The sequence below is a fragment of the Ranitomeya imitator genome, chromosome 2, assembly GCF_032444005.1.
Source record: "Ranitomeya imitator isolate aRanImi1 chromosome 2, aRanImi1.pri, whole genome shotgun sequence".
NCBI classification, from domain to species: Eukaryota; Metazoa; Chordata; class Amphibia; order Anura; family Dendrobatidae; genus Ranitomeya; species Ranitomeya imitator.
Window position 1 is genome coordinate 506,324,854 of NC_091283.1, and position 27,163 is coordinate 506,352,016.

The 27,163-nt window shown below is 46.4% G+C and overlaps 1 long non-coding RNA gene across 1 annotated transcript in view; it reads left to right on the plus strand.

Annotated features, from left to right (window-relative positions):
• LOC138667531 (uncharacterized) overlaps positions 1-26,820 on the plus strand; it is a 40,039-nt gene extending 13,219 nt beyond the window's left edge. The window contains exons 2-3 of the long non-coding RNA XR_011318807.1: positions 17,103-17,194; positions 26,505-26,820. This is a non-coding gene — a long non-coding RNA (uncharacterized lncRNA). The remainder of the gene's footprint in view (positions 1-17,102; positions 17,195-26,504) is intronic.
• The last annotated feature ends 343 nt before the right edge of the window (positions 26,821-27,163 follow it).

Sequence of the window (27,163 nt, forward strand, 5' to 3'; positions counted from 1 at the left end):
TGAGAAAGGGGTTACATACAAAGCTATAGATATCATTTACAGTAAACAAGTTTACAATGACAGACTGGTGCAGAGGGGAGAGGACCCTGACGTTGCGGACTTACATTCTACGGGAAGAGGGGGGGCTGTATGGGGCGCAGCTAAAAGGAGGCCCCCACATGACTGCGTTGCCATGGGAGCAGTGCAGTAGGTTTTCTTTTAAAAAATAAAGGTGTTATTGAGTAAAGGAGCCCAGGGATTGGAAGAGTAGGATTTGGGGTGGGGATTTATGCAAAAAGGGAGGTGGGGGCTTGGGAAAGTGCGGGAAAAGGGGAGATCAGTTACCTTAGACGGGCGAAGTGAGTGGACCTGCTGCCACATCCCTCTCACCATGTCTTCTGTGGACAGCCTGGTAGCTCAGCTTCGTCGGGAGGCCAGTTCCAGGAGGGCCGGATGGCTGGAGGAGCAGCTCACAGGGCTGCTCGGAGGCAGTGGGAGCCAGGACAGCGGGAGCCGGGGCAGCAGAACCAGGCGGTCTAGGCCGCCAGACAGGCTGTCCCCCGACACTACACCGCGCGGCAGGCGCAGGCCGCGGAGCCCCTCCAGGGACCCTGCGGGGGCTGGGGGACGCGGCCGATCCACCTTGCCCGCCCCCTCCCCCGGCAGGAATCCACCTGGCGGCCCTGCCGGCGCGAGGCGGCGCGGTGCTGGGCGAGCGGTGCAGACGCGGCAGGACGCCGGCGCTGCACAGGATGTCAGGGCCGCACTTCCGGTGCGGCCTAGCAGAGGGCGCGGCGGCGCCGCAGCACCGATAGCAGCAGCTTCTACCCGCCGGGGAGCACCTCCCGCGGTGGCGGCAACACGAGCAGGGGGACGGGGAAGGAGCCCAGCGGCGGCGGCAGCATCCACCAGGCAGGAGCCGGGGAGTATCGCGGCGGGCGCAATTGCGGCGGGGGCACCCGGATCCCATCCCCCCAGTGCGCCTGGCTCTGCGACAGGACGGCAGAGCAGACTATCGGGCAGGACAGCGGCGGCATCACGGCAAGGAGCGGGTCGCGGTCGGGCCGCAGGAGCGGCGTCCAGAGGAGACAGTCCAGCGGCTGGAGGCAGAGGAATCACGGAGCCGGACAGATCCAGATCCAGCAGGAGGTCGAGGGACCGGTCGCCTTCGCCAGTCTCGGTCCCCCCTGGTGACGTGGAGGCCAGGGGCGCGGGCCTGGGGCAGATGAGCGGCAGCGATGATTCCGGGAACGAACATCGCGACGAAATGGACCAGCAGGATTCAGGAAGCACGGCTGGTGGGGACACAGCACCTGCGCAGCCACGTGAGTACATGTCCAGTCTTTCCCCAGTGCCGGGTGTCTCGGGTGTGGTGGAGCGGGGTGGGGGCTGTAATGAGGTCCCGGGGGTCAGAGAACTTCTAGCGGGTATGTCGCAGATTTTGCGTAGATTGGATGGGGGCGGGGGTAGCTCAGTTGCTAACAGTGTGGGATCGTCGCCCGCTGGTGCCTGGGTGTCAGTTGCCGGGGGCGTAGCAGGGGGTTCGAACGAGATTGCGAGCTCGGGTAGCGGGACACCTGTTTCTGTGGCGGGGGTGTCGGTGTCGGTACAAACGGAAACGGGAAAAGGTGATACCGTTAAGTTAGACGACAGGGCAAAAGGCGAGGTATATGTGTGTTTTGAGGGTCCGCTGGGGGCCCATTTGAAGAAAGAAGTCAAGGAAAAGATTTGGAAAGATGAATACGTAGAGATTTTCTCTCTCCTTCCTTTAGAAAAATTTAACTTGGATAAAGGAAAGAAAGACGACAGCAAAAAGGAAGAGGAAGAAAAGAGGCGTTGGCGCCTTATTCCTCAGACGTTCGTTAACTGGCAGCAGGCCTTTGCCATTCTAGCGAGTGTTATAGGGGAGAAATTCCCCGAGAATTGCTCGGGCCTGTTTTGTTATTTGGATGCTATTGGTGAGGCGCATCGTACCTACGGGGGCCAGGCTTGGCTGAGATACGATGAACAGTTCAGGCAGCGAAAAGCAGTGAGGCCGGAGATAAGGTGGGACCAAAAAGACATCGGGTTGTGGCTGAAGGTGATGGCTCCGGTGCGTTATGGGCAGTCCTTTCAGGGGGGAGGGGGGGTAGCAGTCAGCAGTCAGGACAAAGTGGAGGACACGGGTCTCAGGGTTCAAAGGAAAAATCTGGGACATGCTGGCAGTTTAATGAGGGCCAGTGCAAGTATGGCACCACTTGTAAATTTAAACACGTGTGCTCCCATTGCAACGGGGCCTCTCACGGAGCCGCTAAGTGTTTCAAGAAATCACGTGGTAAGCCATCAGTGGGTGGCGGTCAAGGGGGTGACTCCGGTGAGGGTTCAAAAGATGGCCCCCTATCTAAGTAGATACCCGGATGTTAAAAAGGCGGAGGTTATTAGGGACGGTTTTCTTGAGGGGTTTAAGATCCCTCACCCGATGCATGTTGTTCCTTTTTCTACAAAAAATTTGAGATCAGCTGGCTTGCATGCGGAGGTGGTTTCGGCTAAATTGGCAAAAGAGGTTGAGCTGGGAAGAATGGCGGGGCCTTTTAGTTCGTTGCCCATGGCGGGTGTAATTGTTTCCCCGCTTGGGGTGGTGCCCAAGAAGGAGCCGAACAAGTTCCGGCTAATTCAGCATCTTTCATATCCCAAAGGATCCTCGGTTAATGACGGGATTGCGGAGGAGTTGTGCTCCGTTGTTTACACATCGTTTGATGCGGCTGTTCGGTGGGTGCGAATGTACGGGCCTGGAGCATTGCTGGCAAAAACGGACATCGAGTCGGCATTTAGGCTCTTGCCGGTGCACCCGCAGAGCATTCCTTTGTTAGGTTGTTGGTGGGAGGGTGGTTTTTACTTGGATAGGTGTTTGCCTATGGGATGTTCTATTTCCTGTGCATTGTTTGAGACTTTCAGTACCTTTTTAGAGTGGGTAGTGAGAGATGTATCGGCCGTTCCTTCTGTCATTCACTATTTGGATGATTTTTTGTTTGTTGGTCCACCGGATTCAGCAGTGTGCTGTCATTTACTTGGGACCATGGAATGGGTGGCCGGACAGTTTGGTGTTCCTTTGGCACAGGGAAAAACGGAGGGCCCCTGCACGGTCTTGAGTTTCTTAGGGATTCTCATTGATTCTGAGAAAATGGAGTGTAGGTTGCCTGATGATAAGTTGGAGTTGCTTAAGCGAGAGGTGAGTCGGATTGGAAAATTGCGGAAGACTTCATTGAAGGAGTTGCAGTCGCTGCTGGGCCGCCTGAATTTTGCTTGTCGTATTATGCCAATGGGCAGGATATTTTGCCGCAGATTGTCCAGGGCGACGGCTGGAGTTCGGTCGGCTCATCATTTTATTCGTTTGGGTAGAGAGCATAAGGAGGACCTTCTTGTTTGGCAACGTTTTTTGGAAGGCTATAATGGCAGGTCGCTTATTCAGCAGGAGGATCTGAATGCTTTTGATTGCGAGATCTACACAGACGCAGCAGGTGGAGTTGGTTATGGGGCCTACTGTGGAGGAAAATGGAGCGTCGGGGTGTGGCCAGAGGATTGGCGAAAGAAGGGGCTCACCAAGAATTTGGCATTGTTGGAGTTGTTCCCGATTGTGGTGTCAGTGTTTGTTTGGGGTGACAGCTTTCGTGATCGGCGAGTACGTTTCCATTGCGATAACTCGAGCGTGGTGGCCGTGATTAACAGCTTATCTTCTTCTTCCCCTCCAGTAATTAGGTTGGTCAGGGAGTTGGTACTGAGATGCTTGGAGTTGAATGCATGGATTACGGCGGTGCACGTGCCAGGAGTTCAGAACAATATAGCTGATGCTTTGTCTCGTTTGCAGTGGGACCGATTCCGGGATTTGGCTCCAGATTCGGAGGCGGCAGGAGCAGCATGTCCTTTGCATCTGTGGCAGGTGGTTACGGAAGGGGAGGCCGATTGATCCAAGCCTCGGTGTCAAACAGGACATGGTCAGATTATGCGGCGTCATGGGCCATGTGGGAAAGTTGGTTGTTTCAATGCGGCTCGGCTGAGTCAGATAGCGACAGGGCAATGGCGTTATTGGCACTGGTAGGTAAGGTCGTGGAGTGGGGTTGGTCCGTGTCTAGGTTAAACAAGTTTATAGCAGGTTTGGCTTTTGGTTTTCAGTTGCAAGGATTGAGGGACGTCACAAAGGACTTTGTTATACGGCAGGCGTTGAAAGGTTTTCGTAAGGGTAATTCGACTTTTGATAAGCGCAGGCCCATTTCTTTTGGGTTGTTGCAGCGGTTAGGGGAGGCCTTGGGCGTAATTTGTTCATCTCAGTTTGAGGTGGTACTGTTTCAATTGGCCTTTTCTCTAGCGTTTTTTGGTGCTTTGCGTCTGGGTGAATTGGTTTCCCCGAGCAAGGACAGGTCAGGTGGTCTTTTGGCGGAAGATGTGGTTTTTTGGGAAGGGGGAGTTGCCTTTTGGATAAGGCGTTCAAAGACGGATCAGCTAGGTAGGGGAAAGAAAGTAGTGCTAGGAAGGGTGGCGGGTAGCGGGATGTGTCCGCAACGCTGCTTAGAGGCATATTGGAATTTGTCATCAGTCAGGTCAGGCCCTCTGTTGCAACACCAAGAGGGGGATTTCTTGTCACGTTTCCAGTTTGTAGCCATTTTGAAGAAGGGCTTGGGTTTGCTGGGTGTTAACCCGGAAAATTTCGGCTCGCATTCTTTTAGGATTGGGGCCGCATCTGAGGCCGATGGTTTGGGCCTTGGGCCGGAGGTGATCAAGAAAATAGGCAGATGGAGTTCTAATCGTTACCTGTCTTATGTGCGGCATTAAATCAACAATGCGGGGTGAAGAGGGACGTCTTTGCGGATTGTTAATTATGGTTGTGTTTTTCAGGTCGTACCCCTCTTTTGGCGTGGATTGTCGGACACTCTTTCGTTTATTGGGGTGCCCTCCGGGCCGATGCGCGCGCGAATGGTAGGCAACTGGGTTTCGGCCGAGAGGCAGTGATCATCCGTTGGATGGGGACTCGTGGTATGTCGTGGCGTAGTTTTTTGCCGGAATTCTCCCGCGCCGCCCGTCTGGATCGCCCTCCGGATATTTTAGTGGTTCACTTGGGGGGTAATGATTTGGGGGCAAAACCCGTGAGGGAACTCATTCGGGATATCCGTTATGACTTGTTGAGGCTGTGGGTATCTTTTCCCGGTATGCTGACTGTGTGGTCAGACATTGTGCCGCGGAAGACGTGGCGGGAGGCCCGTTCCCATAAAGGGATTAACAGAGCCAGGGTAAAATTGAACAGGATGGTGGCGAGTTTTGTGTCCCGGAATGGGGGTATTGCCGTGAGGCATTTCGAGCTGGAGGCCGGGGTCGGTAATTTTTGGAGGGATGATGGAGTGCATCTTAACGAGATCGGGATGGATTTATGGGCGCTCGGTCTACAGGAAGGAGTTGAAAGAGCTTTGGCGGTGGTGGGGCACTCACGAGCCTGAGGTGGTCAGGGCTGTTCGTGTGTGGCGGGGGGTGGGGTTCTTGGAGTTGGTGATGATGCTGATAGGGTTGATCTGGCTTTTGGTACGGGCTCTGGACGGGGTGTTTACCTCGGGAGCTTTGTGGTTGGTTTGCCCGAAATGGGTTACATGGTGCCCTCGAGCTGGTGGTTACGGCTGAGGGTAAATACGTGTTTTTTGTAAAAATTTTGGGTAGGCTCTCTGCCTATTATGAGCCAGATTTTTTAGCTCCAAGAGCCCCCCCCTCGAGGTTTTATATATTTACTGTTTACATGTTGTTATTTATGTATTTGTTTGTTAATAAAATGGCCGCTGTGGCCAAATTATCCAAAAAGAAATTAACGTGGTGGTGTGTTTTCCTGGGTAATAGATGGAGGGGTTAAGAGGGGCAAGGTAGTTGGGGGTGGGGGATGCTTTACGGAAAGGATCCTTTATTGGCCATACGCGGTCAAGAGGGGGGGCTGTATGGGGCGCAGCTAAAAGGAGGCCCCCACATGACTGCGTTGCCATGGGAGCAGTGCAGTAGGTTTTCTTTTAAAAAATAAAGGTGTTATTGAGTAAAGGAGCCCGGGGATTGGAAGAGTAGGATTTGGGGTGGGGATTTATGCAAAAAGGGAGGTGGGGGCTTGGGAAAGTGCGGGAAAAGGGGAGATCAGTTACCTTAGACGGGCGAAGTGAGTCCCTCCCACCCTCCCTGTTTTAGCGGTTCTATGAGGCAACGTAGCTTTAGGCAAGATCGGCGAGTTCGTCAATTCTTAAGGTAAAAAAAAAAAAAAAAAAAAAGGGGTCTTTTGAATTATATTTCTTTTCTGTTGATTTATTGAAGGCAAGCATTCTGTATTATTGTCACAGTGGCGTTGGCGGGGGGTGGGGTTCTTGGAGTTGGTGATGATGCTGATAGGGTTGATCTGGCTTTTGGTACGGGCTCTGGACGGGGTGTTTACCTCAGGAGCTTTGTGGTTGGTTTGCCCGAAATGGGTTACATGGTGCCCTCGAGCTGGTGGTTACGGCTGAGGGTAAATACGTGTTTTTTGTAAAAATTTTGGGTAGGCTCTCTGCCTATTATGAGCCAGATTTTTTAGCTCCAAGAGCCCCCCCCTCGAGGTTTTATATTTTTACTGTTTACATGTTGTTATTTATGTATTTGTTTGTTAATAAAATGGCCGCTGTGGCCAAATTATCCAAAAAGAAATTAACGTGGTGGTGTGTTTTCCTGGGTAATAGATGGAGGGGTTAAGAGGGGCAAGGTAGTTGGGGGTGGGGGATGCTTTACGGAAAGGATCCTTTATTGGCCATATGCGGTCATGTAAGATATATTACAAAGGTTCTTATTTTCATAAGATATATTACAAAGGTTCTTATTTTCATATGTACTATTGATTTATAGGGGGGGGGGTAGGGGATTAAAATGATGGTTACTCCTTAACATTGGAATTGGGAAGAATAATCTCCCTGTATGGCACCTGCTGGCCTAATAGCACTCATTAAACAAGAACAGATACTAATGAATTATTTAATTGGAACCAGATGGATAGTAAAAATATTTAATAGGAACTAAGACCCAAATACGAAATAGCATAACCTGTAAATAATGCATCTTTCCTGGCATCACTATTTTATGGGACGATTTCTAACCTTCAAGTATTTATTAGCTGCCACCTATCATCTAATTTATTATAAGACATGTTACCAGCATAAGGTGGGAGCCCCCATGTTGGGGGTCATGTAATATTCCTCCTGTATTTTTATTAATCTCTATTGAGATGTAAGGCACTGGGAGTTGATGAGGTTTTCAGCGCCACCATTCATGGAGCATAAAACATTAAGACAGAGTGCTCATTGATTCCATATAAGCATTAGTCGGCCACAGAATCATTTCCTCCACTGAAGAGTCAAATACATAGAAAGTAGAGCAGATGTTTCCTGCAGTCTACTGCAATGTATGTCTTTAGTCCAAGAAGTGAAGGAATTATTATTACTAAAAGACAAATAGTCTAATGGGTTTATAGTAAAACTTACGAAATGAGAACAAAGAAAAAAATTATATACCGTATATATATATATATATATATATATATATATACGGTGTATATATATATATATATATGTATATATATCTACTATATAATTGTCTAAGGGTCACTTCTGTCTGTCCTTCTGTCTGTCACGGATATTCATTGGTCGCGGCCTCTGTCTGTCATGGAATCCAAGTCGCTGATTGGTCGTGGCAAAACGCCCATGACCATTGCCACGACCAATCAGCGACGGGTGCAGTCCGGCGGCAACATGGCCGCTCCTTCTTCCCCGCAGTCAGTGCCCGTTCCATACTCCCCGCAGTCACCGCTCACACAGGGTTATTGCCAGCAGTAACGGACCACGTTATGACGCGGGTAACTCACTCCGTTACCACGGCTATTAACCCTGTGTGACCAAATTTTTACTATTGATGCTGCCTATGCAGCGTCAATAGTAAAAGGATCTAATGTTAAAAATAATAAAAAATAAAAAATCATTATATACTCACCTTCCGCCGCCTTTCCCGCTCCTCGTGACGCTCCGGTAACTGCTCCATGCAAGCGGCAGGTTCCGGTGGCAAGATGGTATGTGACAAGGACCTGCCATGACGTCACAGTCATGTGACCGTGACCTCATCACAGGTCCTGCACGCCTGCGCGAGAAGGACCTGCCATGACGTCACAGTCATGTGACTGCGACGTCATCACGGGTCCTGCGCTACCAACCCTGGGACCGGAAGCTGCCAAGTGCACCGCACACAGGCCACATGACTACAAGGGTTCCCTCGGAAGGTGAGTATATGTTTATTTTTTACTTTTTAACCTGTGACATACTGTATGTGGCTGGGCAATATACTACATAGCTGGCCAATATAATACGTGACTGGCCAATATACTACGTGACTGGGCAATATACTACATGACTGGCCAATATACTACGTGGCTGGGCAATATACTACGTGGCTCTGTGCTGTATACTACGTCACTGGGCAATATACTACGTAACTGGGCAATATACTATGTGGCTGGGCAATATACTATGTGGCTGGGCAATATACTACGTGACTGGACAATATACTACGTGGTTGGGCAATATACTACGTGGCTGGGCAATATACTACGTGGCTGGGCAATATACTACGTCGCTGGGCAATATACTACGTAACTGGGCAATATACTATGTGGCTGGGCAATATACTACGTCACTGGGCAATATACTACGTAACTGGGCAATATACTATGTGGCTGGGCAATATACTATGTGGCTGGGCAATATACTATGTGACTGGACAATATACTACGTGGCTGGGCAATATACTACGTGGTTGGGCAATATACTACGTGGCTGGGCAATATACTACGTGGGCTGTGCAATATACTATGTGGACATGCATATTCTAGAATATCCAATGCGTTAGAAACGGGCCACCATCTAGTATATAAATATACACATACAGTGGCATGTAAAAGTTTGTGCACCCCTGGTCAAAATTACTGTTATTGTGAACAGTTAAGCAAGTTGAAGATGAAATGATCTCTAAAAGGCCTAAAGTTAAAGATGACTCATTTGCTTTGTATTTTTGGCCAAAAAAATAAATACCGTATATATTTTTCATCTTGTACATTTTAAAAATTACAAAAAGGAGAATGGGCTGATGCAAAAGTTTGGGCACCCTGCATGGTTAGTAACTAGTAGCCCTTTTGAAAGTATCACAGCTTGTAAACAATTTTTGTAGCCAGGCAAGAGTTTCAATTCTTGTTTGAGGGATTTTCATCCATTCATGCTAGGAAAATTCTTCCAGTTCTGTGAGATTCCTGGGTCGTCTTGCATGCACTGCTATTTTGAGGTCTAGACACAGATTTTCAATGATGTTCAGATTAGGGGACTGTGAGGGCCTTTGTAAAACCTTCAGCTTGCGCCTTTTGAGGTAGTCTATTTTGGATTTTAATGTGTTTTTATGATCATTATCCATTTGTGAAAGCCATCCTCTTTTCAACTTCAGCTTTTTTACAGATCGTGTTATGTTTGCATCAAGGATTTGTTGAAATTTAATTGAAACCATTCTTCCCTGTACCGGTGAAATGTTTCCCATGCCATTGGCTGCAAAACAACCCCAGAGCATGAGTGATCCACCCCCATGCTTAATGGTTGGCGGGATGTTCTTTTCCAGAAATTCTGTGCCCTTTTATCTCCACCCATACCATTTGATCATTGTAGCCATAGAGTTCTATTTTAAACTTAATGGTCCACAGGACTTGTTTCCAAAATGCATCACACTTGTTTAGCTGTTCTTTTGCTTAGATTTGATGCTGAATTTTGTGGTGAGGCTGCAGGAGAGGTTTTCTTCTCATGACGCTTCCATGAGGGCCATATTTGTGCAGGTGTCTCCGAACAGTAGAACAATGTGCCACAACTCCAGAATCTACTAATTCTTTTTGAAGATGTTTTCCAGTCAACTGGGGGTTCTGATTTGCATCTGTATCAATCCTACGAGTAGCTCGCACTGAAATTTTGCTTGGTTTTCCAGACATTATCTTGACCTCCACTGTTTCTGCCATTTTGTCCTTAGCAGTACTTTCCTAGCAGTTATTTTACCATGAAGGCCTGCACAAAGTCTCCTCTTAACAGTTGTTGTAGACATGTGCCTGCTGCTAGAACACTGTGTGGCATTGACCTGGTCTCTAATCTGAGCTGCTGTTAACCTGCGATTTCTGAGGCTGGTGACTCAGATAAACTTATCCTCAGAAGCAGAGGTGACTCTTGGTCTTCCTTTCCTGGGGCGGTCCTCATGTGAGCCAGTTTGTTAGTAGCGCTTGAAGGTTTCTGCAACTGCACTTGGGGACACATTCAAAGTTTTCCCATTTTTTTGGACTGACTGACCATCATTTCTTAAAGTAATGATGGCCACTGGTTTTTCTTTACTTAGCTGCTTTTTTCTTGCCATAATACAAATTCTAACAGTCTATTCAGTAGGACTATCGGCTGCGTATCCACCAGACTTCTGCTCAACACAACTGATGGTCCCAACCCCATTTATAAGGCAAGAAATCCCACTTATAAAACCTGACAGGGCACACCTGTGAAGTGAAAACCATTTTCGGTGACTATCTCTTGAAGCTCATCAAGAGAATGCCAAGAGTGTGCAAAGCAGTCATCAAAGGAAAAGGTGGCTAATTTGAACAACCTAGAATATATGACATATTTTCAGTTGTTTCACACATTTTTGTTAAGTATATAATTCCACATGTGTTAATTCATAGTTTTGATGCCTTCAGTGTGAATGTACAATTTTCATAAAGAAGAACTTTTTTCCAGCCATGGTAAAATAGCAACGTTTCGGCTGCACATCCAGCCTTTTTCAAGCTGGATGTGCAGCTGAAACGTTGCTATTTTACCATGGCTGGAATAAAGTTCTTCTATATTGGATAACACCCGTTTGGAGCGCTGTTCTTCCTATTCTGCTGAACTTGTACTTTTCCAGGAGGGTTCCCTGGACTTGGAACGTGCGCCCTCAGTAGTGAGTGCTGCTGGTCATCTGCATATTGGATATGTACAATTTTCATAGTCATGAAAATACAGAAAAATATTTAAATGAGAAGGTGTGTCCAAACTTTTGGTCTGTACTGTATAGATATTACACAAATAGAAAGAAGAAAAGCTGGCAATTCAGCGGCCACATAGTGTAAAATCGCTGCAGGAGCCGACAGGATAGAAGAGATGGATTACATGATTACATACAGTAAATACATATAGAATACATGTACATAGATGTCTGTGACAAATACAATTAGTACAGTGTGTGTGCAGCTTACTGTACATGTATTTAATAAAAAGATAATTTTTCTGAAAAAAAATGGCGTGGGCTCCCGAGTAATTTTCGTAACCAGCAGAGGGAAAGCCGATGGCTGGGGGGCGAATGTTTATAGCCAGGGAAGGGGTAATACTCATGGGGCTTCCAGGCTATTAATATCAGCTTACAATTGTATGCTTATCATTTACTGGCTATTAAAATGTATATTTCGATGAATATTTCCTTTGAAAACGATGTGTAAATGACAGAGAATTGCTGTATGTCATGTTAAAATCGCATTGCAGTCGGATAGCAACCACACTGCATTCGGATGTAAATCAGATGCTAGGTGTGAGAAATCGGATTGTACTCACATGACATTCGCATTACAGTCGTGCGAATCTCGGCAGGGAGACTCGGACCAATTTTTCATATGTTTAGTGTGACCCCAGCCTTATAAGGATATTGCAGTGGTTATTTTAATAAATTCCCTTTTTTCTGTACCCTACTTGGATTGTTATTTATTTTTTGCATATACCGTATACTATATATTACGGTCATGGCCAAAACTGTTGGCACCCTTGATATTGTTCCAGATAATGAAATGAAGTATTTCTGCCAGAAAATTATTACAATTATAAGTACAGGAGGCAAAAATCTTAAGAATGAGAACATGTCCTACAAGTCATGTGGAATTAGGGAAAAATAAGTAAATTATGACAAACTATTGACTATGAACAAAATATTATGCAAAGAATGAGACACAAAAACCCTTAGCATGACTGTTAGGTCATGCTGGAAATAGTAGTTCTACAACTGTTTGTGAGGTATAGGTTGACGTCCACAGTTAAAAATATCGGTGTAGGTAAATGCTCCCAAATGGGGTCACTGAACAGATTGTATGTTAATACAGCAATCTTACTCTCACAATCCTGATGTAATCTCCAGTACTATGTACTGATAACCCGCGTTGTGCTGGATTCAGCTCCGTTCTTCTTACTACTGTCATATGTGTAAATCCACCATGCTCCAGATACCTGGAACATGATAAAGGTGGGGGGAGAAGGGCAATTTATTAAAGTTCTCATTCCACCAATTCTTGTTCTCAATGCTTGGCTAATAATAATGATAAATGCTAATAAAAGACTCTCATAGAAGGGTCAGCAACTTGCATCACTATTACCGGTATATATTAATTATTATTTGCTTATATAGCGCCATCATATTCTTTAGCACCTTACAGACATTATCACCTCTGTCCCCATTGGAGCTCACAAACTAATTCACTATCAGTATGTCTTTGGAGTGTAGGAGGAAACCAGAGAACCCGGAGGAAAGAATGGGGAAAACATACAAACTCCTTGTAGATGTTGTCCTTGGTGGGATTTGAACTGGAAATCACTGAGCCACTGTGGCACTATATATGTTGTGCTCTATATATACAGTACAGACCGAAAGTTTGGACACACCTCATTTAAAGATTTTTCTGTATTTTCATGACTATGAAAATTGTACATTCACACTGAAGGCATCAAAACTATGAATTAACATATGTGGAATTATATACTAAACAAAAAAGTGTGAAACAACTGAAAATATGTCTTATATTCTAGGTTCTTCAAAGTAGCCATCTCTTGCTTTGATGACTCCTTTGCACACTCTCGGCATTTTCTGGAAAGAGTTCCCAGCGATGCTTAGCACTTGTTGGCCCTTTTGCCTTCACTCTGCGATCCAGCTCACCCTAAACCGTCTCGATTGGGTTCAGGTCTGGTGACTGTGGAGGTCTCCTCTTAACAGTTGTTGTAGAGATGTGTCTGCTGCTAGAACTCTGTGTGGAATTGACCTGGTCTCTAATCTGAGCTGCTGTTAATCTGCGATTTCTGATGCTGGTGGCCCCGGATAAACTTATCCTCCGAAGCAGAGGTGACTCTTGGTCTTCCTTTCCTGGGGCAGTCCTCATGTGAGCCAGTTTCTTTGATGGTTTTTACCACTGCACTTGGGGACACTTTCAAAGTTTTCCCAATTTTTCAGACTGACCTTCATTTCTTAAAGTAATGATGGCCACTAGTTTTTTTTTTACTTAGCTGTTTTTTCTTGCCATAATACAAATTCCAGAAATTCTGTGCCCTTTCATCTCCACCCATACCTTTTGATCATTGTAGCCACAGAGTTCTATTTTAAACTTAATGGTCCACAGGACTTGTTTCCAAAATGCATCACGTTTGTTTAGCTGTTCTTTTGCATAGATTTGATGCTGAATTTTGTGGTGAGGCTGCAGGAGAGGTTTTCTTCTCATGACGCTTCCATGAGGGCCATATTTGTGCAAGTGTCTCCGAACAGTAGAACAATGTGCCACAACTCCAGAATCTACTAATTCTTTTTGAAGATCTTTTCCAGTCAACTGGGGGTTCTGATTTGCATCTGTATCAATCCTACGAGTAGCTCGCACTGAAATTTTGCTTGGTTTTCTAGACATTATCTTGACCTCCACTGTTTCTGCCATTTTGTTCTTAGCAGTACTTTCCTAGCAGTTATTTTATGATGAAGGCCTGCTGCACAAAGTCTCCTCTTAACAGTTGTTGTAGACATGTGCCTGCTGCTAGAACTCTGTGTGGCATTGACCTGGTCTCTAATCTGAGCTGCTGTTAACCTGCGATTTCTGAGGCTGTTCACTCAGATAAACTTATCCTCAGAAGCAGAGGTGACTCTTGGTCTTCCTTTCCTTGGGCGGTCCTCATGTGAGCCAGTTTCTTTGTAGCGCTTGAAGGTTTCTGCAACTGCACTTGGGGACACTTTCAAAGTTTTCCCAATTTTTTGGACTGACTGACCATCATTTCTTAAAGTAATGATGGCCACTGGTTTTTCTTTACTTAGCTGCTTTTTTCTTGCCATAATACAAATTCTAACAGTCTATTCAGTAGGACTGTCAGCTGTATATCCACCAGACTTCTGCTCAACACAACTGATGGTCCCATCCCCATTTATAAGGCAAGAAATCCCACTTATTAAACCTGACAGGGCACACCTGTGAAGTGAAATCCATTTCCGGTGACTACCTCTTGAAGCTCATCAAGAGAATGCCAAGAGTGTGCAATATGCAAATTGCCCAAATTAGTATCTCAATTCGCAGACACGGTGTTTCGGGCTGTTGGCCCTCGTCAGTGCGAAGCATGAGAACTAATTTGGCTAGGTGAGAGGCTCTGGACTGAGGTCTAAGGGGTATCTAAGGAGTGTGCAAAGCAGTCATCAAAGCAAAAGGTGGCTACTTTGAAGAACCTAGAATATATGACATATTTTCAGTTGTTTCACACATTTTTGTTAAGTATATAATTCCATGTGTTAATTCATAGTTTTGATGCCTTCAGTGTGAATTTACAATTTACATAGTCATGAAAATACAGAAAAATCTTTAAATGAGAAGGTGTGTCCAAACTTTTGGTCTGTACTGTATGGCGAGCACCAGGGCTGGTTTTAGACAAAGTAGGGCCCTGGGCAAAAGTTTAAAGTGGGGACCCAAATGCTCACATATTGCACCATCACGCAGAATCATTTCTGTTGTATTTACAAGCGCTGAGTTCAGGCCACTTAATGAACGCAATTGACAACATTGAAGTAATTCAACGATTGTTTTCCGGCCTCTTTAGGGTATGTGCACACGATCAGGAATTGGCAGCGCTTTGGACGCAGCACATGTCTGCTGCCGGCTATTGAAAGCAGATGATTCCGCATCTGTTCATTGAACCGTGTGGATTCACCGCGTCCAATACATTGTACGGGTGACATTTATCTTGTGAAGGCTTGCGTCTGCGCAAGATAATTAGACATGCAGCGGTCTGAAAAGACGCGCTGCATGTACGACTCCGCAGGTAAGCCACGGGCATCTGCGCACACATAGTGGACATTGGAGTTTTTGAAATTCCATCCACTATGCTGTAACATCTGGACGCTGCACAAGTATGCAACGTCCAACCCACATCGTTTACTGACCGTGTGCACCTTACCATGCCTGAGGAAGAACATTTGATACAGATAGTCCTTGATACAGTATAATGCAGGTCCCATATAGTACATATAGTAAAATGCACTCCCCATGGTCTTTGGTAGAGTATTAGGCTATGTGCACACGCTGCGGATTTTGCTGCGGATCCGCAGCGTTTCAGCAGCAGTTTCCCATGAGTTTAGATTACAATGTAAACCTATGGGAAACAAAAAACGCTGTGCGCATGCTGCGGAAAGAAACGCGCAGAAACGCAGAGGTTTACATTCCGCAGCATGTCACTTCTTTCTGCGGATTCTGCAGCGGTTTTACAGCTGTTCCAATAGAAAACCGCAATGAAATCCGCAGAAAAACCGCGGTAAATCCGTGGTAAATCTGAAGCAAAAAAGCAGCGTTTTTGCCTTGCAGATTTATCAAATCCGCTGCGGAAAAATCCGCAGTGGACCATTCTACGTGTGCACATACCCTAATGCAGCCCCCCTCGTAGAGTATAATGTAATCTCCTCAAAGAGAATAATGCAGCCCTCTCAGAGTATAATGCAGCCCCCTCATAGAATATAATGTAGCCCTCTCAGAGTATACTGCAGCCCCCAGAGTATAATGCAGTCATCTCAGAGTATAATGCAGCCCCTCAGAGTATAATGCAGTCCCCCACACACAATATTATGCAGCCCCCTCAGAGTGTAATGCAGACACACACACAGTATAATGCAGCCCTTCACACAGTATAGTGCAGCCCCCCCCACACACAGTATAATGCAGCCTCCTCACATACACAGTATACTATAGTCCCCCCACACACAGTATAATGAAGCTTCCTCCTTCACACACAGTATAATGCAGCCCCCAGCACCACCACCCCCACACACACACAGTATAATGCATACACATACAGACACACACACACAATACTTACCTCTCCTCCTCGTTGCCCCCCTGCTCTGGCTTCTGCAGAGCGTCTCAGCATCTCATCAGCTCCAGGGGGGAGTGCTGGGAGACGGAGCATCACATGATGCTTTCTCCTCATCACTGCATTCAACTGTATCTGTATCTATGATGCCGATAAGTTGAATGTGCGATGCGGGGGGAGGCGACACCGGGCCCCTCTTACTCAGGGGCCCCAGAGCGGCCGCGTGGTGTTCCAATATTAGCAGCACTCCACTGGCTGGGGGCCCTTGAAGAGCATGGGCCCTAGGCAGCTGCCTGGTCTGCCTGCCCCTAACGCCGGCCCTGACAGGCACCTGACAATAGCATGCTGGGAGTTGTAATTTCACAACAGCTGGAATGTTACAGATTGTTCACCCATGGAAACGAGGTAGCATGGCTTACCAACCAAATCTAACAAATCTCGCTGGACTGGTATTGCGATGTCCAACCATCCACACAAAGTGCAGGTTTCTAAAATTGCACTCTATCATGGCGAGTGATGGGAGGGCTTGCTTTTCCTTCTGAATTCTATTGAGAAATTGCTAGTTGAGCAGTAGAGATCATGCAGTAGATGGGGCATTGAAGTCACAATGGCTATAGAAAGGCTGCGTAATGTACACGATTGACGCTGCCTGATCTCATGTTGATCTGCTGCTCGGTTCGGTAGCTGTCTCCACCCAAAGCTACATAAATGACGGGAGATGGATGGCGTGACATATATTGATTACTGGGTACATTTCTTCTCACAATGTTATATTACAGACCTGCTACAACATGGAGCTGTAAATAATATATGAAGCTTATATGGGAGAGTTTATAAAAGCTTCTCCTATAATTATTGGTAAATGCACTATCCAGTCTTCTATTGATTTCTATGGTTTATCATTGATCAATTTCATTGTTTTCACAGTTGGATTGGAGGACAGAACATTCAGCGAATGGAGCCAGGCCCTGACATGATAGTAGACCCAGCCACAACAAGGCCAGTCAGGAGTTTATGATGTAAGTATTGCTCATCCGTCACATCCATTCTGCTGTGTCTGACCTGCATACTCATTGATGCCATAATCAAATGCATTTCTGTGTAGATTTGTAAGGTGGCAGAGGGCGGTAGCCATGAACGAGCTGCTGCTCCATGTCGTCCTGGCACTGTACAGGAAAAGATGGGTCCTGGCTGGGTTGTTGGTGTTGTGAGAGCCATTCACACGTGCAGGCCGCCTTTAGGCAATGGTGTTGGCTGGCCAGGGCCACGTATTCCACACATTAAAGCTGCTTTCACACATAATTTTTTTGCCATCAGGCACAATCTGTCGAATGTTGAAAAAAATGGATCCGTCGCAGATTGTGAAAAACTGATGCTACGGATCCGTTTTTTCGCCGGATTCGACTAGCTGATCCTGCTAATTGGATCCTAAAAAAATCGGATCATGCTCAGATAAAAAAAAGGAATCCATCACCGGATCCGGTGCCATAGGGTTCCATTGTAGCAAACGACAGACGGCGACGGACACAAAAAACTTTACTATTGTCCGTTTTCTCCGGCCACCGGAAAACCAATTTTTGACGGTGAAAAAACGGATGAAACGTGAGGCCATCCATTTCAATCCTTCGCTAATACAAGTCTATGAGAAAAAAACGGATCAAGCGGCAACTTTTGCCAGATCCGTTTTTTTCAAAATTCGCCGGATTGGGACTGACGGCAAAAAACTGGTGTGTGAAAGCAGCCTAATAGAGGAGACTTCAGTTCAAACATGGGAACTTTATTTTTCTTGATAAGGGTTATGTACAAGGCATAATGGGTACACAGTCTTAAAGGGAACCTGTCACCCCTAAAATCGAAGATGAGCTAAGCCCACCGGCATCAGGGGCTTATCTACAGCATTACAGAACGCTGTAGATAAGCCCATGATGTATCCTGAAAGAAGAGAAAAAGAGGTTAGATACTCACCCAGGGGCGTTCCCGCTGCAGTCTGGTCCGATGGGCATCGTGGTCCGGTCCGGGGACTCCCATCTTCTTACGATGATGTCCTCTTCTTGTCTTCACGCTGCGGCTCTGGCGCAGACGTACTTTGTCTGCCCTGTTGAGGGCAGAGCAAAGTACTGCAGTGCGCAGGCGCCGGGAAAGGTCAGAGAGGCCCAGCACCTGCGCACTGCAGTACTTTGCTCTGCCCTCAACAGGGCAGACAAAGTACGCCTGCGCCGGAGCCGCAGCGTGAAGACAAGAAGAGGACATCATCCCATGAAGATGGGAGGCCCCGAACCGGACCACGATGCCCATTGAATCGGATCGCCCCCCAGATGAGTATAATCTAACCTGTTTTTCTCATCTTTCAGGATACATCGGGGGCTTATCAACAGCATTCCAGAATGCTGTAGATAAGCCCCTGATGCTGGTGGGCTTAGCTGATCTTCGATTTTGGGGGTGATAGGTTCCCTTTAAGCATGTTTCCTTCACAGTAAGAAACATTTTCATTCCCACTGTATCCTTCTTCTGTAGGCTACTCTAGGGTTCTGCAGCTTTTCTGTTTTGTCTCTACATCACCACAACCCAGCTTCTAAACCACAGTCCTAATCAGAAAGTTTCTTTCTACTCACTTAGCAGTTCTGCGCCCTATCACTATGGACGCTCTGTATCTACTGCTCGGGACCCCCACTAGTTCCACGCTCTCAGTCCTCTTTAGGTCCATTACCTTCAGCACTAGCATCTCTCGGGTTTCTCGTGACTCAGCGTCTTATCTGATAACGCCTTCTGGAAGGTATCTCAGTCTCGCCAGTAACTTACTTTATGATCTTGCTATTCCTCTCTCCAGTCTCTTCAAGTTGTGGATCACCCCTTGGCAGAACTGCACACTTGTCACTCTCCAAGCTCTAACTCCTATCTGACAATCAGGAAGTAGTGATGGGTCATTCATGAATCCGGTACAAAGAGCCAGCTCCCTACTGTGAACAATAGGAGCCAGCACCCCAGTGAGATCCACTGTATTCTCTGACTGACTCTCGCTGGGCATAAAATTCCAGGTTTCAGAGGATGTAACTCCGCCCACCTGACCCAAACCCCGCCCATTCATCCATTTAATTGGCTGACTGCAAATAGGCGGAGTTTCGACCATGGGTGGGCAGTTTTGACCATATTCACATTATTTTAAATATGTGTTCACATAAAGATAAATAATGATAAATCAAACATAGCAGGTTAGAGTATGTGTGTTTTCCTGAGTATGTGTTTCCCTATGTGTGTGAGCATGCATGTGTGTTTTCCTATGCGTGTGACCGTGCGTATGTGTTTTCCCAAGTGTGTGAGTGTGCATGTGTGTTTTCTCATGTGTGTGAGTGTGCATGTGTGATTTCCTATGTGTGTGAGCGTGCATTCGTGTGTTTTCCAATGTGTGTGTGTGTGTGTTTTGCAGTGTGTGTGAGTCAGGGGTGGATTAAGGGTAGCCAGAGCCCCGGGCTGTTCAGACACTGTGGGCCCCCCCGGTCATGTGACGGGGGTCATGTGACGGGGGTCATGTGACGGGGGTCATGCGACGGGGGTCATGTGACGGGGGTCATGTGACGGGGGTCATGTGACGGGGGTCATGATATACCCGAACCAGATTATTCCAGAAAAATGGCCGGGCCCTACTCTACTGTAACCTATTAAATATTTGTTAAAATTTGCAATACAATTTAGGTATATTTTGACCAATAATATCACATACAAGGAACAAATACCACCGCACGATGACCAGACCACAAATTACAACCACAGTGATTGAATATTATCACATACAAGGAACAAATACCACTGCACCATGTCAAGACCACATATTCCCACCACTTGGTGACCAAATAGCACATACAAGGGACAAATACCACAACACCATTTCCAGACCACATATTACCACCAAATAGTGACTGAATACTACAATACTGATCAGTAATAAAAAAAAACAAAAAACACAATACTATCACCATAAGTGCCAGTATTCACAGGTGATCTGTACTTAGTATGCAGTGTCTGTGTAGAGGTAATACAGAGATCACTGGTGGTATTATACACAGGAGCTCTGTATATAATGTATAGGTAACACAGTGATCACTGGTGACATTGTACAAAGGACCTCTGTATATAGTATACAGTGTATAGTGTCAGTGTATAGGTAACACTGACTCACCAGTGACGTCTCTAGGTGAAGTCCTTCATCTTTCATCCAGCACAGACCGCCATCATTTCTTCCAGCCAGGACTCGTTTCTGCAGGAAGTAACACAGTTATCTTGAGCTCCGCTTGCAGAACACATTACTTAATTTTTCACAACTTCTACATTACACCACATGAAGAAAAAAAGGCGATATAGTGTCACTCTGCACAGTAACAGGACCGCCCCCCCATTTAAAACAGTATACTCAAAAAATAAAATAAATACATCACTGCAGTAATAAAATCCCCTAATTAGCCCCTATGGTAATAATATTCCCCACCCTGGCCCCGTGTGTCTCATTCCTGGCTCCAGCCATATGTTCTCCCATCCTGCACTCATGAGTATCCATTCTACACCATATGATCTCCCCATCCTACCCCATCTGTCTCCATCGTATCCATCCTGCCCCATGATCCAATCCTGCCCCATGTCTTTCATTCTGCCCCGTGTCTCCAATCATGCCCCGTGTCTACATTCTGCCCATGCCTTCAGTCCTGCCCCCAGTGTGTCCAGCAATCTGCCCCAGTGTGTCCAGCAATCTGCCCCAGTGTCTGACTCCAGCATATTGCCCCCAGTGTGTCCAGCAATCTGCCCCAGTGTGTCCAGCATTGCCCCCAGACAGTGTGTCCAGCAATCTGCCCCAGTGTGTCCAGCATATTACCCCCAGTGTGTCCAGCAATCTGCCCCAGTATGTCCAGCAATCTGCCCCAGTGTGTCCAGCATATTACCCCCAGTGTGTCCAGCAATCTGCCCCAGTATGTCCAGCATATTGCACCAGTGTGTCCAGCATTACCCCCAGTGTGTCCAGCAATCTGCCCCAGTGTATCCAGCATATTACCACCAGTGTGTCCAGCAATCTGCCTCAGTATGTACACCATTGCCGCCAGTGTGTCCAGCAATCTGCCCCGGTATGTCCAATTGTCCAGCATTGCCCTCAGTGTGTCCAGCATTGCCCCAGTGTATCCAGCATTGCCCCCAGACAGTGTGTTCAATAATCTGCCCCAGTATGCCCAGCATATTGCCCCAGAGTATCCAGCATTGCCCCCAGTGTGTCCAGCAATCTGCCCCAGTGTCCAGCAATCTGCCCCAGTGTCTCCAGCATATTTCCCCCAGTGTGTCCAGCAATCTGTCCCAGTATGTCCAGCATTGCCGTCAGTGTGTCTAGCAATCTGCCCCAGTGTCTCCAGCATTGCCCCAGTATCTCAAGCATTGCCCCAGTGTCTCCAGCATTGCCCCATCCCCCCGTGTGTCCACCGTTAACTGATCAAAAAACAAAACAAAATAAAAAAAAACAAACAGAGTCTCCTCACCTGACCAGCGCTCCAGCGGCGAGCTCCCTCCAGCAGCGCACACTCGCCGGCGACTGACAATGACGTCAGACGCCGGCGACGTGTGCGCTGCGGCCGACTTCAGCTGCCAACCTCCAATTGGCTGGCGGCTGTTGTTAACTATTGACGTGCGGGTGTGCGCCCGCACGTCAATAGGAAACCGCCGCAGCGCCCGAAGGGGCCCGGTGAGCAGATGAGAAGGGGCCCGATGCGGACCCCCTCTCTCTGCCCACCGGGTCTGGGGGTACATAAATGCCGCCCGGCGGGCACAGTCACACTCAGGCGGATTAGCAGAGGGTCAATCTGTGCGGTAGCCCAGGGCCCCCCCACACCACTGGGCCCTGGGCTACCGCCCACATTGACCCTCTGATAATCCGCCTCTGGTGTGAGTGTGCATGTGTGTTTTTTGCAATGTGTGCGTGTGTTTTGCAGTGTGGATGAGTGTGCATATGTGTGTCTATTGCAATGTGTGTGTGAGCATGTCTTCTCCAACGTGTGTGTTTATGGGCATCCCATAATTTCACTTTCAAATAGCATACCCCTTGTCGTGGATACTCATCGGCCCTGGCATATCATGTGTGGTGGATACTCATCCGCCCTCGCATGTCCCAAGCAGTGGATACACGTTGGCCCTGGCGTGTTCCGTGCGGTGGATACACGTCAGCTCCAATGTTTGAAAATGGCGCTGGCACAATAGCAGCTATTGGTGATCCGATAGTTGCTACTGCGCAGGTGGCACCATATTTAGAGAGAAAAAAATTTCCTTCTCCAAAATTCGCCGCCTGCACAGTAGCAGATATTGGATCACCTATATAACCATATATCATTGTAATCAGTATAATGGCGCCGACCTGACACTGTATTTAGGTTACTGTGCACAATCCTGCTGACAGGTTCCCTTTAAGTATATAGTGAGGCCTTGTGTAAATAGCATATACTAAGGTGCTGTGTATATTCATAGTGTAGATATCTACTATATAAAGCTGAATGTGTGTGTGTGTGTGTGTGTGTGTGTGTGTGTGTGTGTGTGTGTGTGTGTGTGTGTGTGTGTGTGTGTGTGTGTGTATGTGTGTATGTCCGGGATTGGCATCTGCACAGTCGCAGCTACAGCCACAAAATTTTGCACAGTCACACGTCTGGACCCCGAGAGCGTCATAGGCTACGTTGTGAGGTGAAATTTTAACCCCGTGCTTTCCAATTCACCAAACAATTTTGCCCCTATCTACATAATGGGGAAAAAGTGAAAGGAAAAGTGTTGGAGGCGTCGCAGCTACAGCCACAAAATATTGCACAGTCACACGTCTGGACCCCGAGAGCGTCATAGGCTATGTTGTGAGGCAAAATTTTAACCCCGCGCGTTCCAATTCACCAAACAATTTTGCCCCTATCTACATAATGGGGAAAAAAGTGAAAGGAAAAGTGTTGGAGGCGTCGCAGCTACAGCTACAAAATTTTGCACAGTCACACGTCTGGACCCTGAGAGCGTCATAGGCTACGTTGTGAGGTGAAATTTTAACTCCATGCTTTCCAATTCACCAAACAATTTTGCCCCTATCTACATAATGGGGAAAAAGTGAAAGGAAAAGTGTTGGAGGCGTCGCAGCTACAGCCACAAAATTTTGCACAGTCACACGTCTGGACCCCGAGAACGTCATAGGCTATGTTGTGAGGTGAAATTTTAACCCCACGCTTTCCAATTCACCAAACAATTTTGCTCCTATCTACATAATGCGAAAAAATGAAAGGAAAAGTGTAGGAGGCAAATTGACAGCTGCCAGATGTGAACAAGGGGGACTTAAAGAATGAGAGCGATGGCGCCAAAGAGTATATACCGTACAGTTGCTAAGGTGGGGCCCCGACATGAGATACTCACCACACACGGGGATATAAACACACACACAAAATGAGCCACACACTACCACATGCTTGAACACATATTACCCTCAGCACACATTTCACCACAAATACACCAACCTCGCCACATAAAAGTCGAAACACAAAAGTCGCCACTCAAAACTCGCCATGCGCAGAACTCGCCACATGCAAAAACTAGGCTCTTGCAAAACTCACCACAAGTGCAAAACTCACCTCATGGAAAACTCGCCACACGCAAAACTTGCACACGCGGAAAAATTGCCACATGCACAAAAGTTGCAACACATGCAAAAGTTGCCTCACACAAAACTTGCACATACTGAAAAGGCACCACATATAAAACTCGCCACGCGCAAAACTCGCCATGCACAAAACTTGCTGCACACAACTTGCTACACTAACCTGTCACATGCAATTTGACACACAAAAAGTTGCTACACGCATGTTGCCACACAAAACTCATCTCACAAAAGTCGCTACATGCATGTCACCACACACAACTCAACACACACAACTTGACACACGAAACTCGCCCTAAAACACACACAAGTCTGGTATTATCCTTCAAAAATAAAAATCTGATTAATAAGCAGACAAACTACAACAAATGTACCATATAGGAAATACGGCAGCTGTCAGTCACATGACCTGTCTATTATGTGTATGTGTGAGCTAATATATACTGCCAGGGGGAGGGCTTCCTGTTGGCTGGGGATTTATCAGGCTGCCAATTTAGCTTACAAATACTGAGGTAAAAATACTGAGCAAATAACGTATGCACGAGGTCTAATACAGGAGGAGATGACACACAGGTATATACTATATACAGGGGAGATGACACACAGATATTTACTATATACAGGAGAGATGACACACAGGTATATACTATATAGAGGAGGAGATGACATACAGGTGCATACTATATACAGGAGGAGATGACATACAGGTATATACTATATACAGGAGGAGATGACACACAGGTATATGCTATATATAGAAGATGACATACAGGTATATACTATATACAGGAGGAGATGACACACAGATATATACTATATACAGGGGAGATGACACACAGGTATATACTATATACAGGAGGAGATGACATACAGGTATATACTATATATAGGAGGAGATGACATACAGGTATATACTATATACAGGGGAGATGACACACAGCAGGTATATACTATATACAGGGGAGATGACATACAGGTATATACTATATACAGGAGATGACATACAAGTGTATACTATATATAAGGGAGATGACACACAGGTATATACTGAGGTGAAAATGAGAGGTGTGAGGTGAAAATGAAAAGGTGTGAGTGCAAAATGAGAGGAGTGAGGGAAAATAGTGGAGTGATCAGAAAATGACAGATGTGAGGTCGAAATGACAAGTGTTAGGGGGGAATGAGAGGAGTGAGGGAGAAAATGAGAGGTGTGAGGGAGAAAATGAGAGATGTGAGGCGGAAAATGAGAGGCATGATGGGAAAATAAGAGAAGTGAGGTGCTATAACTAACCACAGATATTTACTATGCCCAGGCAACGCCGGGCTCTTCAGCTAGTGTGTATATATTATTGTGCTGTGTGTATATTAGATGGTGATGACTATATACACAGGCACATCTCTACACTATATAATATACACACAGCTCCATACCGTGCTTTATAACACACTATATAGTGTGGAACTCTTTATATGTTGTGGACTCCCCACTACAAGTTATATACACAGGCGCAGCGCCCACTAAATAACTACCGCATATCACAGCTCCACAGGACATACTACAACATAGTTCACATATTGGTACAGTACACACATTTAGTAAATAGTGTGGAGCCACTGTGCGCACGCACGAACACACACACACACGCGCGTGCACACACACACTCTGCATGGTACCACTTCTCCTGTCCTGTATACTGGGTGTAATTCTCAGTATTTGTATTAAGGCCACATTCACACATTTAATATTTGGTCATTATTTTACCTCAGTATTTGTAAGCCAAAATCATTAGTGGAACAATCAGAGGAAAAATATAATAGAAACATATGCACCACTTCTGTATTTATCACCCACTCCTGGTTGTGCCTTACAAATACTGAAGTAAAATACTGACCAAATACTAAATGTGTGAATATGACGTCATTTGGTATATACACAGTATATATACACTTCTCCTGTCTTGTTGTCAGAGAGGCTGCATTGCACTTCTGGAATGTTATTATTGGTTTGTTTTTTATATTACTATGGCCTAACAAAAATATATTTTTTAAAAAAACCTGTTTTAATGGCTTAGCCCAAATAATCCCCTCTCCGCCGGATATGTGATAACTTGCCAATTGCTGGGACCCCCATAGTCCCAAGAACCAGAGCTCTGAAGAGCACCAGATAAATAGAGCTGTAGTCGATCCTGCCACTGCTGTAAGGAGGTTGCTTTCCCTGCTCCTTGCCTCTAACCATTTAGTCAGACAGCTGGGTTGTTGGGGGGAAGACTTTCTGCCCTGGACAGAGGGGACCAGGTGACTGCTGTGAAGAGAGAGGGGTGTGGTCAGAAAAAGAGCGGGAGAGCAGAGAGAGGGCAGCGCGCCAAAGAGAGGGCAGGCTGCAGCGCCGTGCTCCCCTAAAGGTAGTGCTCCCCGTGAGGGCACTGAGGCTGAGATACCCACCAGAGTGAAGGCTGGATGTGAGGGTGTAGACTCGGAAGCCTCCTGAATCAGAGAAGACTCTTCCCCTGACAACGCAGAGACAGTGATTTGGGTGTAGCCCTGGTGACCGCAGTGACAAGCAAAGATCACTGAGTGTGATAAGTAACTGCCCAGTGTGTGTGTGACATGGTTACTACAAAGAAACTGCAAGGCTAACATACAGAGACTTCTGCAGCAGTGTCTGAGACTGTGCTACTTCCTGATTTCAGTTTCACTTTGAAGAGAAAAGACTGCACAGGTTTAACCCCAGAGTTTCCAGTTCTCAGAAGACAGAAAAGACTTCAGAATCTTCAAGTGCTGCTGGTGACTGTATCCACATTGGAATAAGGACCCTCCAGTCAGGATCTCCCTGGACTGATAAGTTACAAGAACACTCGTTTTTTCCATTTCTATTCTGCTTACCTGTTTCATAGCTTCAGTTAACTTGTTGTGTACTGTTATACTGCTTGCTTTATCTCTATTAACCCCCTGTTTACTCCCTGCGAGGAGAATCTTACTCATGTTAATAAATTCCCCCCAACAGTTGGTCTGTCTGTTCCGTGGTGACATACTCAACGCTGCACCCCATTACACTGCGGCACCATTCAAATGTGGCTCTTGAAATAAGACCTTTAACCCCTTTCTACCATTGGACGTACTATTCTGTCCATGTGGGGTGGGCCCTACTTCCCAAGGACAGAATAGTACGTCCAGCGCGATCAGCCACGCTCACTGTCCCCACCGGAGCTAAGTAAAAAAGTTTTTTTTTAAAAATATTCAGATGTGTAAAAAAAAAAAAAAAATCCTAAATAAAAATAATATATATATATTGTTCCAATAAATACATTCCTTTATCTAAATAAAAAAAACAATAAAAGTACACATATTT